General features: G+C 47.2%; 1 pseudogene; it reads right to left on the bottom strand.

The window, feature by feature from the left end:
• Positions 1 to 20,397, bottom strand: part of LOC148517456 (macrophage mannose receptor 1-like) — a 268,777-nt pseudogene extending 248,380 nt beyond the window's left edge.
• Positions 20,398 to 20,880: the final 483 nt, after the last annotated feature.

Genomic DNA, 20,880 nt, shown 5'->3' on the forward strand with positions numbered 1-20,880 from the left:
GAGTTCTCAAACACTGGTTCCAGCTTCTTATTCCTTTATCTGGGGTAAATGGTTCAGCTCCACTAAATTTGTTCCAGGTACAGATAGGGAGCCTTGCAGGTGTCACTTACCTTTACAAAGACCTGAGGCATTACCACATTGGTCACCCCCATGAGTAGAACTCTGATTATACCACCACTAGTTTGCTACACCCGTCAGCCCCGTCCACGGGTCCAGACTCTGATCTAAAAACCCAAAATGTGACACAAATGACTTGTTAATGCCTTTTCATGTGTTCAACCCAATGTGTTTCACAGCAAAGTTTTATATAAATGTTTGTGAAAGGAGAAGCTTGTAACAAGGGGGAATGTTACAAGAGGAGTGTTCTACTGTGCAGACTCCAGTCTTCCTGTCCCTCCAGGGAGGCTTTGAGCCCTGTCTCAAGATGGCCACCAAGCTCACTACTGAGCATGTGCAGGAGCCATCTTGTCATTACAGTGTAAATTGGCATGGTGGGAGACAGAAGTCTCTACTTAGCTCCTAGAAAGAACGTTTAATTCCTGCTTATACAGCTAGTTCCAGAATCCCTGCACTGATACCCATTTCCAGGATACACTCACAGACCGGTGAGCTGTTTGGAACAAAGCTCCGCTGCATCACCAGTGTACATGTAACAGTGAGTTGGCTGTACCTACTATATCATTCTGATCCACAATGGGACTATATATCATACAATATATTATATAGTGTGCACCCAGCTTAACAGTGAGTATGGCTGTATCTGCTACTTACAGTATCAATAAACCAACACCACTGGTGAAGTAACTGGGCTGTTCACAGGTTGAGTCATCTGCTGGTGTGTACCTATAGAACTGCAATATCAACACCTGCACACACATCATTTCCAACAAAATCAACACTGGAAAATTACCTAATATCATTTGTTTTAGTATATCAGTGGGCAGACTAGTATATACAATGCAGATTAAAACTGACCTGGAACTGAAATTCTTTCTAGCAGTACCAGCCCAGAAAAAGGAATGTATCTGTAATTGTCATTATAGTTACCAAACTATACCAGAAACTAGCACAGTGTCTTTAATCATCAACTGCCAGACAATACCAGTAATTATTAGGGGTGTGCACCGGCCACTTTTCGTGTTTTGTGTTTTGGTTTTGGATCTGGATCTTTCTTCGTGTTTTGGATCTGGATTGGTTTTGCCAAAACCACCCTTCCGTGTTTTGGGTTCTGGGTTTTGTGTTTTGGATCTGTATTTTTTTTTTAAAAAGCATAAAAACAGCTAAAATCACAGAATTTGTTGGTTTCTCTGCTCCTATGCTATTATTAACCTCAATAACCTTAATTTCCACTCATTTCCAGTCTATTCTGAACACCTCACACCTCACAATAGTGTTTTCATGTCCAAAAGGTTGCACCGAGGTAGCTGGATGACTATGCTAAGCGTCACGAGTGGGCGGCACAAACACGTGACCCATCTAGGAGTGACACTGCAGTGGCAGACAGGATGGCAGTTAGAAAAACTAGGCCCCAAACTGTACATAATGCAAAGAAAAAAAAGAAGTGCAAGATGGAATTGTCCTTGGGCCCTCCCACCCACCCTTATGTTGTATAAACAGGACATGCACACTTTAACAAATCAATCATTTCAGCGCCAGGGTCTGCCACACAACTGTGGCTGAAATGATTGGTTCGTTTGGGCCCCCACAAAACAAGCTGGCAATTAATGTGTCCCTGCACAAACTGGCTCTACGGAGGCAAGATGTCATCCTCATCCTCCTCATCCACCGATTCCTCACCCTCTTCAGTGTGTACATCCTCATCCTCACAAAGTATTAACTCGTCCCCACTTGAATCCACCACCACAGGTCCCTCTGTACCTTCTGGAGGCTGGTCTCCCTGGAAGAGCTGATAATTCATTTTGATGAACATCATCTTCTCCACATTCTGTGGCAGCAACCTCCTACGCCTTTCGCTGACAAGGTTCCCGGCTGCACTAAACACTCTTTCGGAGTACACACTGGAGGGGGGGCAACTCAGGTAAAATAGAGCCAGCTTGTACAGGGGCCTCCAAATTGCCTCTTTTTCCTGCCAGTACAGGTATGGACTGTCTGACATGCCTACTTGGATGCTGTCACCGATGTAATCCTCCACCATTCTGTCAATGGTGACAGTATCATATGCAGTGACAGTAGACATGTCAGAAATTGTTGCCAGGTCCTTCAGTCCGGACCAGATGTCCAAACTTGGTCCTGCCTGCCCTGCATCACCGCCAGCGGGTTGCTTAGGATACCTAAGTTTTTTCCTGGCAGCCCCAGTTGCGGGAGAAAATGAAGAAGGAGCCGTTGACGTGTCACGTTCCGCTTCAGCTGACAGTGTGTTCACCAGCAGGTCTTTGCACCTCTGCAGGCTTGTGTCGGCCGGAAAGAGAGACACCACATAGGCTTTAAACCTAGGATCAAGCACGGTGGCCAAAATGTAGTGGTCTGATTTCAACAGATTGACCACCCTGGAATCCTGGCAAAGCGAATGAAGGGCTTCATCCACAAGTCCCACATGCCGAGCGGAATCGCTCCGTCTTAGCTCCTCCTTCACTTTCTCCAGCTGCTTCTGCAAAAGCCTGATGAGGGGAATGACCTGACTCAAGCTGGCTGTGTCTGAACAGACTTCACGTGTGGCAAGTTCGAAGGGCTGGAGAACCTTGCACAACACGGAAATCATTCTCCACTGCGCTTGAGTCAGGTGCATACCCCCTCCTTTGCCTATGTCATAGGTGGATGTATAGGCTTGTATGGCCTTTTGCTGCTCCTCCATCCTCTGAAGCATATAGAGGGTTGAGTTCCACCGCGTCACAACCTCTTGCTTCAGGTGATGGCGGGGCAGGTTCAAGAGTGTTTGCTGGCGCTCCAGTCTTCGGCACGCAGTCGCTGAATGGCGAAAGTGGCCAGAAATTTTTCGGGCCACCCAAAGCGTCTCCTGCACGCCCCTGTCGCTTTTCAGAAAATTCTGCACCACCAAGTTTATTGTGTGAGCAAAACATGGGACGTGCTGGAATTTGCCCAGATGTAATGCCCGCACAATATTGGTGGCATTGTCAGATATCACAAATCCCCAGGAGAGTCTAAGTGGGGTAAGCCACTGGGCGATGATTTCCCTCAGTTTCTCTAAGAGGTTGTCGGCGGTGTGCCTCTTACTGAAACTGGTGATACACAGCGTAGCCTGCCTTGTAACGAGCTGGCGTTTCTGAGATGCTGCTACTGGTGACGCTGCTGCTGTTGCTGCGTAAGGTGATACATCTACCCAGTGGGCTGTCACAGTCATATAGTCCTTAGTCTGCCCTGTTCCACTTGTCCACATGTCCGTGGTTAAGTGGACATTGTGTACAACGGCATTTTTCAGGACACTGAGGACACTTTTTCTGACGTTTCTGTACAGTCTCGGTATCGCCTGCCTAGTGAAGTGGAATCTAGACGGGATTTGGAACCGGGGACACACTACCTCCATCAATTGTCTAAATCCCACTGCACTAATGGCGGATACCGGACGCACGTCTAACACCAACATAGCAGTCAAGGCCTCAGTTATACGTTTTGCTTCAGGATGACTGCTGTCGTACTTCATCCTCCTCGCTAAGGACTGTTGGAGGGTCAATTGTTTAGTAAAAGTAGTGGTGTTCCTACTTCCTCTCTGGGATGATGAACGACTCCCAGCAGCAGCAACAGCAGCAGCGGCAGCAGTAGGCGTAGCAATGCAGGATCCTCCAGAGGAATCCCGGATAGGAGAGTCAGTCATGCCAGTGACATGGCCTGCAGGACTACTTCCGATCCTGACTAAGGAGGAAATTGACGAGGAGGGAGTTGACGGTGTGGTTTGCAGGCGCTTGGATACAACAGGACAACGGGATTTAGGTGTCCCTGGACTGCTTACGGTCTTAGCCAAAGTTTCTGAACTTGACAGTAACTTTTATGAACGCGCTGCAGGTGCCGTATAAGGGAGGATGTTCCTAGGTGGTTGACGTCCCTACCCCTACTTATTTCACCTTTACATATGGTACATATGGCAAGACAGTTGTTGTCATGATTTGGATAGAAATATTGCCAGACCAAAGAGGTGGAATGTTTGGTCTTCTGCCCAGGCATGACCGTGATGGGCTTTTTCATCCCACGGACAACAACTGTCTCCCCCGGAGCCTGATTTAAACAAACCACATCACCATCAGAATCCTCCTCGCCAACTTCCTCCTCAGCGCCAGCTACACCAGTATCCTCATCCTGTTGTACTTCAACAGTGACATCTTCAATTTGCATATCAGCAAGTGGACTGTGGGTGCTCCTTTCAGCACTTGCAGGGGGCGTGCAAATGGTGGAAAGAGCCACCTCTTCCCGTCCAGTGCTGGGAAGGTCAGGCATCGCAACCACCACCACACTTGGACTCTCCTTGGGGATTTGTGATATCTTCTTAGAAAGCACAGTTCTTCGCTGTGCTTTTGCCAGCTTAACTCTTTTGATTTTTTTAGTGGGAGGAGGGCTTCCATCGTCATGTGAAGCTGAACCACTAGTCATGAACATACTAGGGATCGACCTTAGCCGTTCCTTGCCACTCCGTGTCGTAAATGGCATATTGGCAAGTTTACGTTTCTCTTCAGCTGATTTAAATGTCTTTTTCAAGGTCATTTTCCTGAACTTTGCCATTTGGGATTGTATGTGCCCTCTACTATGACATTGGGCATCGGCCTTGGCAGACGACGTTGATGGCATGTTATCGTCTATGTCATGACTAGTGGCAGCAGCTTCAGCACTAGGAGGAAGTGGTTCTTGATCTTTCTCTATTTTATTTTTATCGGAGAAAGTTTGGTCCTCCATTTATGTTATATCGATTTGATATATACGTGCGGCTAAACACAGAAAATAATTTTTTTTTTGGTTTGGACTGGAGTGTACTTTGTGGGTTACAGCACCCTTTAACGGTCAAGCCAGCCGGCCCTTTACTTATGACACAGGCGCACTCTTGGCACTACTTTGTTGATGCACGTGCGGCTACTGCGCACACAATTCACAAACACAGAAAATAATTTTTTTTTGGTTTGGACTGGAGTGTACTTTCGGGGGTTACAGCACCCTTAACGGTCAAGCCAGCCGGCCCTTTACTTATGACACAGGCGCACGCTTGGCACTACTTTGTTGATGCACGTGCGGCTACTGCGCACACAATTCACAAACACAGAAAATAATTTTTTTTTGGTTTGGACTGGAGTGTACTTTCGGGGGTTACAGCACCCTTTAACGGTCAAGCCAGCCGGCCCTTTACTTATGACACAGGCGCACGCTTGGCACTACTTTGTTGATGCATGTGCGGCTACTGCGCACACAATTCACAAACACAGAAAATAATTTTTTTTTGGTTTGGACTGGAGTGTACTTTCGGGGGTTACAGCACCCTTTAACGGTCAAGCCAGCCGGCCCTTTACTTATGACACAGGTGCACGCTTGGCACTACTTTGTTGATGCACGTGCGGCTACTGCGCACACAATTCACAAACACAGAAAATAATTTTTTTTTTGGTTTGGACTGGAGTGTACTTTGGGGGTTACAGCACCCTTTAACGGTCAAGCCAGCCGGCCCTTTACTTATGACACAGGTGCACGCTTGGCACTACTTTGTTGATGCACGTGCAGCTACTGCTCACACAATTCACAAACACAGAAAATAATATTTTTTTTTGGTTTGGACTGGAGTGTACTTTGGGGGTTACAGCACCCTTTAATGGTCAAGCCAGCCGGCCCTTTACTTATGACACAGGCGCACGCTTGGCACTACTTTGTTGATGCACGTGCGGCTACTGCGCACACAATTCACAAACACAGAAAATATTTTTTTTTTTGGTTTGGACTGGAGTGTACTTTGGGGGTTACAGCACCTTTTAACGGTCAAGCCAGCCGGCCCTTTACTTATGACACAGGCGCACGCTTGGCACTACTTTGTTGATGCACGTGTGGCTACTGCGCACACAATTCACAAACACAGAAAATAATTTTTTTTTTTGGTTTGGACTTGAGTGTACTTTGGGGGGTTACAGCACCCTTTAACGGTCAAGCCAGCCGGCCCTTTACTTATGACACAGGCGCACGCTTGGCACTACTTTGTTGATGCACGTGCGGCTACTGCGCACACAATTCACAAACACAGAAAATAATTTTTTTTTGGTTTGGACTGGAGTGTACTTTCGGGGGTTACAGCACCCTTTAACGGTCAAGCCAGCCGGCCCTTTACTTATGACACAGGCGCACGCTTGGCACTACTTTGTTGATGCACGTGCGGCTACTGCGCACACAATTCACAAACACAGAAAATAATTTTTTTTTGGTTTGGACTGGAGTGTACTTTCGGGGGTTACAGCACCCTTTAACGGTCAAGCCAGCCGGCCCTTTACTTATGACACAGGCGCACGCTTGGCACTACTTTGTTGATGCACGTGCGGCTACTGCGCACACAATTCACAAACACAGAAAATAATATTTTTTTTGGTTTGGACAGGAGTGTACTTTGGGGGTTACAGCACCCTTTAACGGTCAAGCCAGCCGGCCCTTTACTTATGACACAGGCGCACGCTTGGCACTACTTTGTTGATGCACGTGCGGCTACTGCGCACACAATTCACAAACACAGAAAATAATTTTTTTTTTGGTTTGGACTGGAGTGTACTTTGGGGGTTACAGCACCCTTTAACGGTCAAGCCAGCCGGCCCTTTACTTATGACACAGGCGCACGCTTGGCACTACTTTGTTGATGCACGTGCGGCTACTGCGCACACAATTCACAAACACAGAAAAATAATTTTTTTTTTTTTGGTTTGGACTGGAGTGTACTTTCGGGGTTTACAGCACCCTTAACGGTCAAGCCAGCCGGCCCTTTACTTATGACACAGGCGCACGCTTGGCACTACTTTGTTGATGCACGTGCGGCTACTGCGCACACAATTCACAAACACAGAAAATAATTTTTTTTTGGTTTGGACTGGAGTGTACTTTCGGGGGTTACAGCACCCTTTAACGGTCAAGCCAGCCGGCCCTTTACTTATGACACAGGCGCACGCTTGGCACTACTTTGTTGATGCACATGCGGCTACTGCGCACACAATTCACAAAAACAGAAAATAATTTTTTTTTTGGTTTGGACTGGAGTGTACTTTGGGGGTTACAGCACCCTTTAACGGTCAAGCCAGCCGGCCCTTTACTTATGACACAGGCGCACGCTTGGCACTACTTTGTTGATGCACGTGCGGCTACTGCGCACACAATTCACAAACACAGAAAATAATTTTTTTTTGGGTTTGGACTGGAGTGTACTTTCGGGGGTTACAGCACCCTTAACGGTCAAGCCAGCCGGCCCTTTACTTATGACACAGGCGCACGCTTGGCACTACTTTGTTGATGCACGTGCGGCTACTGCGCACACAATTCACAAACACAGAAAATAATATTTTTTTTGCTTTGGACTGGAGTGTACTTTGGGGGTTACAGCACCCTTTAACGGTCAAGCCAGCCGGCCCTTTACTTATGACACAGGCGCACGCTTGGCACTACTTTGTTGATGCACGTGTGGCTACTGCGCACACAATTCACAAACACAGAAAATAATTTTTTTTTGGTTTGGACTGGAGTGTACTTTCGGGGGTTACAGCACCCTTTAACGGTCAAGCCAGCCGGCCCTTTACTTATGACACAGGCGCACGCTTGGCACTACTTTGTTGATGCACGTGCGGCTACTGCGCACACAATTCACAAACACAGAAAATAATTTTTTTTTTGGTTTGGACTGGAGTGTACTTTGGGGGTTACAGCACCCTTTAACGGTCAAGCCAGCCGGCCCTTTACTTATGACACAGGCGCACGCTTGGCACTACTTTGTTGATGCACGTGCGGCTACTGCGTACACAATTCACAAACACAGAAAATAATTTTTTTTTTGGTTTGGACTGGAGTGTACTTTCGGGGGTTACAGCACCCTTAATGGTCAAGCCAGCCGGCCCTTTACTTATGACACAGGTGCACGCTTGGCACTACTTTGTTGATGCACGTGCGGCTACTGCGCACACAATTCACAAACACAGAAAATAATTTTTTTTTTGGTTTGGACTGGAGTGTACTTTCGGGGGTTACAGCACCCTTAACGGTCAAGCCAGCCGGCCCTTTACTTATGACACAGGCGCACGCTTGGCACTACTTTGTTGATGCACGTGCGGCTACTGCGCACACAATTCACAAACACAGAAAATAATTTTTTTTTTGGTTTGGACTGGAGTGTACTTTTGGAGGTTACAGCACCCTTAACGGTCAAGCCAGCCGGCCCTTTACTTATGACACAGGCGCACGCTTGGCACTACTTTGTTGATGCACGTGCGGCTACTGCGCACACAATTCACAAACACAGAAAATAATTTTTTTTTTGGTTTGGACTGGAGTGTACTTTGGGGGTTACAGCACCCTTTAACGGTCAAGCCAGCCGGCCCTTTACTTATGACACAGGTGCACGCTTGGCACTACTTTGTTGATGCACGTGCGGCTACTGTGCACACAATTCACAAACACAGAAAATAATTTTTTTTTTGGTTTGGACTGGAGTGTACTTTCGGGGGTTACAGCACCCTTAACGGTCAAGCCAGCCGGCCCTTTACTTATGACACAGGCGCACGCTTGGCACTACTTTGTTGATGCACGTGCGGCTACTGCGCACACAATTCACAAACACAGAAAATAATTTTTTTTTTGGTTTGGACTGGAGTGTACTTTGGGGGTTACAGCACCCTTTAACGGTCAAGCCAGCCGGCCCTTTACTTATGACACAGGAGCATGCTTGGCACTACTTTGTTGATGCACGTGCGGCTACTGCGCACACAATTCACAAACACAGAAAATAATTTTTTTTTTGGTTTGGACTGGAGTGTACTTTGGGGGTTACAGCACCCTTTAACGGTCAAGCCAGCCGGCCCTTTAATTATGACACAGGCGCACGCTTGGCACTACTTTGTTGATGCACGTGCGGCTACTGCGCACACAATTCACAAACACAGAAAATAATTTTTTTTTTGGTTTGGACTGGAGTGTACTTTGGGGGTTACAGCACCCTTTAACGGTCAAGCCAGCCAGCCCTTTACTTATGACACAGGTGCACGCTTGGCACTACTTTGTTGATGCACGTGCGGCTACTGCGCACACAATTCACAAACACAGAAAATAATTTTTTTTTTGGTTTGGACTGGAGTGTACTTTCGGGGGTTACAGCACCCTTAACGGTCAAGCCAGCCGGCCCTTTACTTATGACACAGGCGCACGCTTGGCACTACTTTGTTGATGCACGTGCGGCTACTGCGCACACAATTCACAAACACAGAAAATAATTTTTTTTTTGGTTTGGACTGGAGTGTACTTTGGGGGTTACAGCACCCTTTAACGGTCAAGCCAGCCGGCCCTTTACTTATGACACAGGAGCATGCTTGGCACTACTTTGTTGATGCACGTGCGGCTACTGCGCACACAATTCACAAACACAGAAAATAATTTTTTTTTTGGTTTGGACTGGAGTGTACTTTGGGGGTTACAGCACCCTTTAACGGTCAAGCCAGCCGGCCCTTTAATTATGACACAGGCGCACGCTTGGCACTACTTTGTTGATGCACGTGCGGCTACTGCGCACACAATTCACAAACACAGAAAATAATTTTTTTTTTGGTTTGGACTGGAGTGTACTTTGGGGGTTACAGCACCCTTTAACGGTCAAGCCAGCCGGCCCTTTACTTATGACTAGGGATGTGCGCCGGACCATTTTTGCCGGATTTGGATTTGGATTTGGTTCTAATTCGTCGTCCGGCTTTGGATTTGGATTTGGATTTGCCAAACTGCGGTGACTGGCTTTGGATTTGGATTTGGATTTGGATTTGGATTTTTTTACAAAAATTGACAAAAAAAGCTAAAATCACATAAATTGGTCTTTTTTTTCTTCCTAGAGTATTATTAACCTCAATAACATTAATTTCCAGTCAATTTAGACCATATCACAGCTTATAATATTGTTTTCAACATTATTGGCCAAAGGTTGCAGTGAGCTGACTGGTTACTAAGCGACAAAGCAGCGGCACAACGACACAGACACCACAGTATAAAGCACATCTATGACACATTGCCACACAGCAGTGGCAGAAATGAAAAGTAGTGCACCCACCCAGTGGGGTACGGCCAGCAGAGTCACAGTACTTGTTTACAAAGTGGGCTACGGCCCTAGGAGTCACAGTGCACAATCTTATTAGCATTACACCGCACATAGGGCCTGATTCACATTACACCATAAAGTAGTGTCTCTTATTTATGTTACGACACACAGTAGTGCCCCTTTTACACAATGCCCACAGTAGTGACCCTTTAACACAATGCCCACAGTAGCGGTGTCCCTTACACAATGTCCCCCAGCAGTGGTGCCCCCTATGCAGTCCCCTTAGTAGTACGGTCCACTATGCAGTGCCCCCAGTTGAATGCTCCCCAGTAGTATGCCCCCCATTAGCAGGCCCCCCCAGTAGTATGTCCCCCATTAGCAGGCCCCCCCAGTAGTATGCCCCCCATTAGCATGCCACCCAGTAGTATGCCCCCCCAGTAGTATGGCTCCCCCAGTAGTAGGCTGCCCCAGTAGCAGGCCCCCCCAGTAGTAGGCTGCTCCAGTAGTAGCCCCCCCTGTAGTATGGCCCCCCCCCCTGTAGTATGGCCCCCCCTGTAGTAGGCCCCCCCAGTAGTATGGCCCCCCCAGTAGCAGGCCCCTCAGTAGTATGGCCCCCCCAGTAGCAGACCCCCCCCAGTAGTATAGCCCCCCCCAGTAGCAGGCCCCTCTGTAGTATGGCCCCCCCAGTAGTATAGCCCTGCCCAGTAGCAGACCCCCCCCAGTAGTGCAGACCCCCCCAGTAGTATAGCCCCCCCCAGTAGCAGGCCCCTCTGTAGTATGGCCCCCCAATAGTGCAGATCCCCCCAGTAGTATGGCCCCCCCAGTAGCAGACCCCCCCCCAGTAGTATAGCCCCCCCCAGTAGCAGGCCCCTCTGTAGTATGGCCCCCCCAGTAGTATTGCCTCCCCCAGTAGCAGACCCCCCCCCAGTAGTGCAGACCCCCCCCCCAGTAGTATAGCCCCCCCAGTAGCAGGCCCCTCTGTAGTATGGCCCCCCCAGTAGTATAGCCCCCCCCCAGTAGCAGACCCCCCCAGTAGTGCAGACCCCCCCCCCCAGTAGCGCCCCCGGACCTTTGACAAGTAAAAAAATAAAAAAAATAAAACTTACCTGTATCCCCGCTCCCGCGCCGTCCGCTCTGTCACACGCTGAGGAGGGAGCCGGAAGATGGAGCTCATGTGTGAGCTCCAGCCGGCTCCCTCCGTGCAGCAGCCAATGAGAGTCTGTGTGACTCTCATTGGCTGCTGTAACAAACACACAGCTGCCGCTGGCGGCTGTGTGTCTGTGTCTGTGTAGGGCAGAGCGCTATCACTGCTCTCTGCCCTACACGCGAGGAGACCTGATGTCGGATTCTCTAGTGAGAATCCGACATCAGGCGGCCGCCGTTCGGCCCCGAACGGGGATCCGAGTCAGGCGGTGAACACCCGAACAGGGTTCGGGTGGACTCGGATCCCCAATGTTCGGAGCGGTTCGGTTTCCACAGAATCCGAACCGCTCATCTCTACTTATGACACAGGCGCACGCTTGGCACTACTTTGTTGATGCACGTGCGGCTACTGCGCACACAATTCACAAACACAGAAAATAATTTTTTTTTTGGTTTGGACTTGAGTGTACTTTGGGGGTTACAGCACCCTTTAACGGTCAAGCCAGCCGGCCCTTTACTTATGACACAGGCGCACGCTTGGCACTACTTTGTTGATGCACGTGCGGCTACTGCGCACACAATTCACAAACACAGAAAATAATTTTTTTTTTGGTTTGGACTGGAGTGTACTTTGGGGGTTACAGCACCCTTTAATGGTCAAGCCAGCCGGCCCTTTACTTATGACACAGGCGCACGCTTGGCACTACTTTGTTGATGCACGTGCGGCTACTGCGCACACAATTCACAAACACAGAAAATAATTTTTTTTTTGGTTTGGACTGGAGTGTACTTTCGGGGGTTACAGCACCCTTAACGGTCAAGCCAGCTGGCCCTTTACTTATGACACAGGCGCACGCTTGGCACTACTTTGTTGATGCACGTGCGGCTACTGCGCACACAATTCACAAACACAGAAAATAATTTTTTTTTTGGTTTGGACTGGAGTGTACTTTTGGGGGTTACAGCACCCTTAACGGTCAAGCCAGCCGGCCCTTTACTTATGACACAGGCGCACGCTTGGCTCTACTTTGTTGATGCACGTGCGGCTACTGCGCACACAATTCACAAACACAGAAAATATTTTTTTTTTGGTTTGGACTGGAGTGTACTTTCGGGGGTTACAGCACCCTTTAACGGTCAAGCCAGCCGGCCCTTTACTTATGACACAGGCGCACGCTTGGCACTACTTTGTTGATGCACGTGCGGCTACTGCGCACACAATTCACAAACACAGAAAATATATTATTTTTTTAGCACTTGGGGGAGCACCCCTGATGGACAGAGCACCCCCTGGACAACACTACAGCACTCCTTTAGGACTGGGACACTGCACAGGACTTTGGAGTGGACACAGCCCCTATGGAGAACTGACTGCACAACACTGTCCAGCCAGCCCCTATGGACTTTGAAGTAGTGGACACAGCCCCTATTAACAACAGCAGCACAGCACAACACAGCCAGCCCCTATGGACTTTGAAGTAGTGGACAACAGCAGCACTACACTACACTACACTACACAGCCCTAACTCCCACCCTCCCTCTTCACTGTCCACAGCAGAGTGAGAAAATGGCGCCGACGCGGGTACCTTATATAGGATCCAAAACCCGCGAGACTCGGAAGGCGGGATGATGACGTTTTGCCTCGATTTCAGATCCGAGTCAGGCGGGAAAAGTCGAGCCTGACTCGGATCGGACTCGGATCGGGGGGGCTCGGGGGGGTTTGGATTTCAGAAATCCGAACCCGCTCACCCCTGGTAATTATCAGTGTAGAAGCCAAGAACTAGCATGGTGCCTGTAATCACCAATCACCTGGAGTCAGGAACTAGCACTGTGCTTGTAATCAGCAATCACCTGGAGTCAGAAACTAGCACTGTCCATGCAATCACCAATCACCTAGAGTCAGGAACTAGCACAATGCTTGTAATCATCAATTTCTTGGAGCTAGGAACTAGCACAGTGCCTGTAATTACCAATCACCTGGAACCAGGAACTAGCACAGTGCATGTAATCACCAATCACCTCGAATAATTAACTAACACAGTGCCTGTCATGTAATCACCAATTGCTTGTAATCAGGAACTAGCATATTGCATGTAATTACCAATCACCTGGAGTCAGGAACTAGCACAGTGCCTGTAATCACAATCACCTGGCTTCAGGAACTACAGTAGCACAGTGCCTGTAATCACCAATCACTTGGAGCCAAGAACTAGCACAGTGCCTGTAACCTTGAGTAATGAGCTGGTCTGTAATTACCAGTTTAATGGAGCCAAGAACTAACACATTGCCTGTATTTACCAATCCCCAGGAGTCAGGAATTAACACAGTGTATGTAATCACCAATAAACTGGAGTCAGGAATTAGCACAATGCATGTACTCACCAATAAACTGGACTCAGGAATAAGCACAGTGCATGTAATCACTAATAAACTGGGGTCAGGATTTAGCACAGCGCCTGTAATCTCCAATAAACTGGAGTCAGGAATTAACACAGTGCATGTAATCACCAATCACCTGGAGTCAGGAATTAGCACAGTGCATGTAATCTCCAATAAACTGGAGTCAGGAATTAGCACAGTGCATGTAATCACCAATCACATGGAGTCAGGAATTAGCACAGTGCAGGTAATCTCCAATAAACTGGAGTTAGGAATTTGCAAAGTGCATATAATCACCAATCACCTGGAGTCAGGAACTAGCACAGTGCCTGTAATCACAATCACCTGGAGTCGGGATTTAGCACAATGCCTGAAATCTCCTATCACCTGGAGTCAGGAACTAGCACAGTGCCTGCAATCACAATCACCTGGAGTCGGGATTTAGCACAATGCCTGAAATCTCCTATCACCTGGAGTCAGGAAATAGCACAGTGCCTGTAATCACAATCACCTAGAGTCATGAACTACAGAAGTATCCACACTAGCCTCCGTGCACTACAAGTCTCGTTACACTAAATGCATGAGCACAGTGCGACTTTTTTTATTTCAATGCATCCTATTCGCAAAGTGATGTATATAAGACACACAAGCAGTTTCTGCTGATTAAAATGATATTCAGCATGCCTATATTCTGTGTGTGTATGCGGTTATATCGAAATGCTATGTAACAGTGTCACCGCCGTATATCATTTTAATCAGCATACATCCCCCTGTATCCCTGAGCAGATTTTATAAGGTGATCTGGCAGCTACCTCACCAGAGTGCTGGCACAAGACCATCTGTCATTCAGCTTTCCATGACAGCGGATCAGAGACTTTTAGCTTACAGTTGTGATTCTGCTGATTGCTACATGCATCACTCACTAGGCAGACTTTGGAGGCAGAGCATACCCCCTGCAGTGTGGCCATGTCCCACTCTACAGTACAGAGACATTGATCAGTGCATGTGGAGTTCAGATCCTGCGCATGCACCGATCAGTCGCTGTCAGAAAGCCCATTGGATTAGCGTACAATTCTGAATCAGGCCCTGTATTATCACCACATAAACACACATACACTTTAGGGTTTTTGTCAGAAGCTAATTAACCTAACAGTAAGTTTTTGTAATGTGGGAGAAAACATGAATATACTGTATGGAGGAAACCCACACAAATACGGTAGGGAATGAGCGGGGCATGCATACTCCATACAAATAGAATTAAACTCAACACTTATTCATATGTTAATAATAGCCACATAAATTAATAACATACAAACCAATGACAAGCAGAAGGCCTCCTGTGTACTTCTGCTCAGACCTAGGACTGTGTCTAATGGGGCTTTTTAACAGATCTGGGGCTGGTGATGGGGGAACAAGTCCCCAAGTTGATTCTTTTATTCTAGATTCTGAGATCAGTACAAAAGCTGCACTGTGAACTAAAATCACTCCAGAGCTTTGCCTATTGAACAGTCTTGCATACCTCACAGTAGCCCTTACCAAGGGGTGGGAATTATCAGATGAGTAATGATTAGATTTATTGGGGTGGCTTTGGTGGTTTGGGGGCAAGCATTTGGTGTACTTTTAAATGTTGAGAGGTATGAAATTGTTCTGTGATACATTACAGTACTTAGCATCAGACTGGCATAGTGGGGAATTTGGGAGTTCCCCAGTGGGACCCGCTGCTCAAGAGCCCTGTAGGTGTCGGACCATATGTGCCCTGCAAACTACTGTACAGCTGCCAAGTTGCAATAGTATTAGCATATAGCACTGAGGAAGCTGGAGAGGCAACAGGATAGGTTGTATACTGTAAGTTATCAACTTCTCAGTCGTCAAAGAGCACATGAATGAGGGAGGGTAGGGAGTGTAGAGAACTGGGGAGGAGGTGAGGGGGGAGGTGTGGAGCTGCAAAGTAGGGACATTTGAGAGCAAGAGAGGGCATTAGAGTGCAGATTGAAGAGAGCTGAAGAGGAGAAAGGGGAAGGGTTATCAGCATCTGCATAAATCAGATGTAGCCAGCACTGTGTTGGGGCCAGGAATATCAATACTTCTACAAGTCCTGATGGCGAGATGTGCACATGCCGGGGACCTGCAATTCTCATGGAAGCTGGAGGAAATTGCAAACCGCAGCGTGGGGGAAGCAGTGCCAGCTGCTTGTGAGTAATGAAGGGAGAGTGGCTGAGGAAAGTGCAGGCAAAGGAGAGGAGAGCATCTGGTGAGAGTCTAATCGAGAGAAAGGAAAATACTTTCTGGAGCCCTACAGTAGGAAAGGGAAAGACTCAGCACCAGGGATCCACTTTCTGAGAGATACAGCAATTCAAAGTATGCCAGAGGTCAAAAAAAGGGGTGCCAAATATGACAGATAGGACCCCTTCACTGAACAATATCCAGAAGGGCAACCCACAAGAGATTTGAGGGAGTATACTTACTAAAAATTGATTTTGGATTCTGTTCGATTTGCCATTTGATTTTGGTTGGATTTCCATTCGATTTTGATATTGGAGATTTACTAAAGCCAAAATTGAATGTCAAATCAAACAGAAAACAGAATTTCACTCAAAATCAAATATATGCAAAACATAGATGGGTTCCCATAGTCAAATATAGGATCCCTTCATTTACTAACATTCAATTTGCAAATCAAACGTAAATAGAACTCAAAATCAAATTTAAAATCTCCAAATTAATAGAATAATGAGAGACAGTCGATTTGAGCTTCTAAACACAATTCTATTGGCTGTAAATGTATTGTGATGCCTTTGAAAGTTCCCAAAAGCATGTGGGGCAGTCTGGCTGCAGGAATAATGAATGCTCAAGGCTATGCTATGCTATGTACTTACCTGGGGTATGCAAATCACCACCTGACTGAGAGAACCCAGGAGCATCAATCAGAGCAACATCAGCAGCTTCATGAGGTACCCTGCAACCTTTTCAGGCCTAGGTTCTTTCACTATTGGCTAGACCTCAATACTTTGCCTGCTGGTGAGGTCATACAGATGTTCCACTTCTTATGCTCCAACATCATAATGCTGTATGACCTAATCAAGACTCAACTTGAGCCCAACGCTGCATGGTCACATGCCATATCAGGCCTGCATAAGCTGCTGTGTGCTTTGCATTTTTTTGCTATTGGCTCCTTACAGTCAGTTTCAGACAGAGTGCTAGGTATTTCCCAGCCTACCTTTAGCAGGCACCTGACCCAAGTGATGCGGGCACTGATCCCCCTCTGCGACACCTACATCTGCTTTCCCATTCAGTGGTAACACTTGCACGAACTTAAGGTAGCTTTCTATAGACTCTCAGGCATGCCTAATGTTCTGGATGCTATAGATTGCACACACATTGAGACTACCTAGGAATATTGCACATGTCTATAACAACAGACATCACACATATTCCATGAATGTGCAGATGGTCTGTGATGCAAAACTAAAAATCATGAGTGTTGTGACTGGCTATCCTGGTTTGTGCCATGATGACTACATCCTCAGCAATTTATTGCTCTCTGAAAAAGAGGTGGACTAAATTCCAGAGGGATGGCTGTTGGGTTAGTTACCTGTATGTGTTCATTATGCAGCTGTTACTACAGTATATTGTTCTAATTTTTTTCCCCAACAGGTGATTTAGGCTATTGTTGTTACTTCTGGCTTCTGACTCCATTATCAGATCTGCAAACTCCTGCTTAGCATAAATATAATGAGGCACAAATAGCCACCCGATTCGTGATAGAATGCACCTTTGGGCTATTAAAAACAAAAAAGATGGAAATACAGCACTCTGCACTATGCAAACACCTGACAACTCCCTTTCACTATTTGATACATGTGGCCCAATAGGGAGTAATGAGGAGTTGAGTTCGAGTTTGCATTCAATTTTGATGTAGATTTGAGGTTCGATTTTGGAAGGGATTTCATAAACTGAACACAAAATCCCTTTTAAAATCGACCAAATTCTAATTTGATTTGAAAATCTAATGCAAAATCGAATATTAGTAAATGAGGGATTTATTAAGGAATTTTGCAGTATGATTTAAATTCAATTTCAGTCGATTTTATTGATTCATAAAATTGAATACCAAACTGAACTTTAGTAAATTTACCCCCAGGAGAGAAAATTGCCTGCTCTGTGTGAGTAGCTATCCTGAATGTGTTACATCACGAGAAAGGGGCATTACACAGGATTTGCATCCTCTGAATCAAACCCTATATGCTTATTCCTTATGGAAGTAAAACTGCATCACTAAACAGGTGCTGGTAGTCAGTACACCATACGGAGCGAGATGCTCAGTGTAATGGAGGAGTAGCGAAAAGCTGCTCACACTGTTCGAGAGATGCTGGGCTGTGACATTAACTGAGCAGGAATTGGTTTTACACACGTGCAAACTGACAGATGAAGCACTATGGAACTTGCCATGAGTAAAAGCAGTGGGTGTTTGCATTGGAGCCCTGTTTACACCAATTCAGACTCAGTTGCATACAGATAAACAAATGTCGCACACCCCAGTGGTCAGTGTATGTTAGCAATTTAGATTTGTCACTTCTATGTATTTTATTTATACAAATAAACACATTTTCAGTTATTAAGATTTGCAGCGGCTGAGTTACATGGGACCTGGCACAGTGAGAGGGACACATCTGTAGAATTGCTTTTCAATACATAACTGTTTGTTTTAAAGTGAATTATCTTGCTTAAAAAATAAGCAAACAAAAATATACACAAGCCATTCAGCAACTGACTTCATCACCTAAACAATTTCAGTCAGAAGGGTAGAATTGTGTGTACTGATTCTACAATAAAAAACAATACTTTCATCTCCACTAATTATATATTCACTGCTAATTAAAAAAGGGGTGATTTCACAATTCATAGTCCAGTCATAATGATGTTTACAAAACAATGCAGCACCGGTCTCCTGGCCAGGTTAGAGGAACAATAGAGAGCAGTGGGGCACTCTTCTGACTATGCCTGGGTTATGCACCCCAAGCGACCATGGTGCTGTATACTGGCTGATGTGCTACAGAAGATTAAACATACATCATGATTCTTCAGTTGCCATTTGAAATTATAATTATTGGTAACAGTTGTTAAAAATAGGTTTTAAAATTGATACCGATATGTCCATATGTTTTACATCTTCTTACTCTTCAATTTTTCTGGTTATATGCACACTCCTGATTCTTCACCTAGTCTATGTCCAATAAAGGAGAGTGACTGTATATAGATAGATAGATAGATAGATAGATAGATAGATAGATAGATAGATAGATAAGATATATCCTCCTTACCTTCATAGGCCTTAACACATAAGTCATCAGGCGTTCCATAGATTTTCCATCGGCTCCCAAATCCTGACCCTTTATAAAGAATAACTTTTTCTTTTGCGTTACCATAGTTCAAGTGAAGATTATCCCCCTGTATTCCAAACAAAGTATCGTTCTTACAGTCCCATTTCTGGAGCTCACTAGTACCATCACATTGGTATAAGATCACTAACGCCATGACCTCTGTGGATGCTGCCGCCAGGCACAGAGAAGATCCTACATTTACAAGATGATGTTTGGAAATCCATCGGAATTTTTGGGCATTGCTGTTCTCTTTACATGTAGCGACCGCGATAAGGGATTTCTGGGCTTCTAAACACTTCTGGTGCTCTTTATTGTAGATTAAAAATGTGTCAGAGTCTGGAAAAAAAATAATTTTTTTATTAATAAACTGTTTGCTATTAGCATTGTGGTTAATGAACTTGAATAGGATCCATTACATATAATGGCTTATGTAATAACATAAAAACAATGGGCAGAAATGATATCCAAACTACAGCAACCAATGAGATTGAATGACAAAATATGAATAGGATTGAGGAGTGTTAAGATTATTAGTTTTTTACTGACAGTGTGTTTGAATGACAGCCTTGTTGCTGGGTAAATTGAGTATTAGTTTGGGTGTGATCAGCTGCTTCCAAGGGCCAGTCATATAGTTTGGGGGAGTGGTTATAGGGGACTATGTAGGAGCCTGTGGTCCTTGGGATCAGCCTCTTTGAAAGAAATTTTGAAAGCTAAGTACCAGTGCCCCTGTGCTAAAGCCTAAGCAGCTTAATTTTCTCATGCCTCGCCCACGTCGCTCTGCTCCCCCACCCCGTCAGCTAGCTGATTATGCTAGCCCCCTCAGCTTGCCCCCTGCGCGTCCGCGCCCCCCCCTTTCCCCACCTGTGCTGTCCCCACGTCCTCCTTCCCCCCCCACCTCACCTCTGATACTGCCGTCCTCCCCATCGGCTCCCCCTCCTCCCGTGCACAGTGGTGCGGCTGCACCAGCGCCTCATGCGGGTCCCGCTACCCCGGCAGAGGTTGTGCACTCGGCAACCTCCCCGGGCCGACTCACCCCCCACGTGGCTCCGGCGGGAGCGTCCGATGGACGCTCCTCGCCGTCCCACAGCAGTCACACAGCGGCTGGCACTTCCGCTGCGCCAGCGGGGGCGCGAGTGCTCGCGTCTCCCGCTGGTTACTCTGCATCGGGCCCGCCGACAGGAGCGTCCGATGGACGCTCCTTGCCGGCGCCCATCAGCCACGCGGCGGCTGCCGCTTACGCTGCACCGGCGGGGGCGCGAGTGCTCGCGCCTCCCGCTGGTTACTCTGCATCGGGCCCGCCGACGGGAGCGTCTGATGGACGCTCCTTGCCGGCGCCCATCAGCCACGCGGCGGCTGCTGCTTACGCTGCACCGGCGGGGGCGCGAGTGCTCGCGCCTCCCGCTGGTTACTCTGCATTGGGCCCGCCGGCGGTTAGCGTCGCGGGTCACGTGGGGTCATTAGGCTTCGGTCCCCGGGGAGCGGGGGGTCCCTCCGGCCTGGTCTGCACATCGGGCCCGGCGGCCATCTTAACCCCGGCGGCCATTTTGAGCAGCACCCCTGGGTCAATCAGCCCCATGATTAGTCAACCTGCCCAATTTTGGCCTAGTCAAGCTGTCCCTTCCACCTATCAGAATCCATGGTTCCCCGCCAATAGTGCCGCACCTCCCATTTATAATACGCCCCCCTTGTCAGTCGGCTCATCCTGGGGTCAGGCTTCATGGAGCTCCGGGGAGGCCCCCCCCATTTATCCCTCCACCTCAGTTGTGTCCTCTC

This window comes from Taudactylus pleione, unplaced genomic scaffold, assembly GCF_031769625.1.
Source record: "Taudactylus pleione unplaced genomic scaffold, aTauple2 ptg000216l, whole genome shotgun sequence".
NCBI lineage: Eukaryota > Metazoa > Chordata > Amphibia > Anura > Myobatrachidae > Taudactylus > Taudactylus pleione.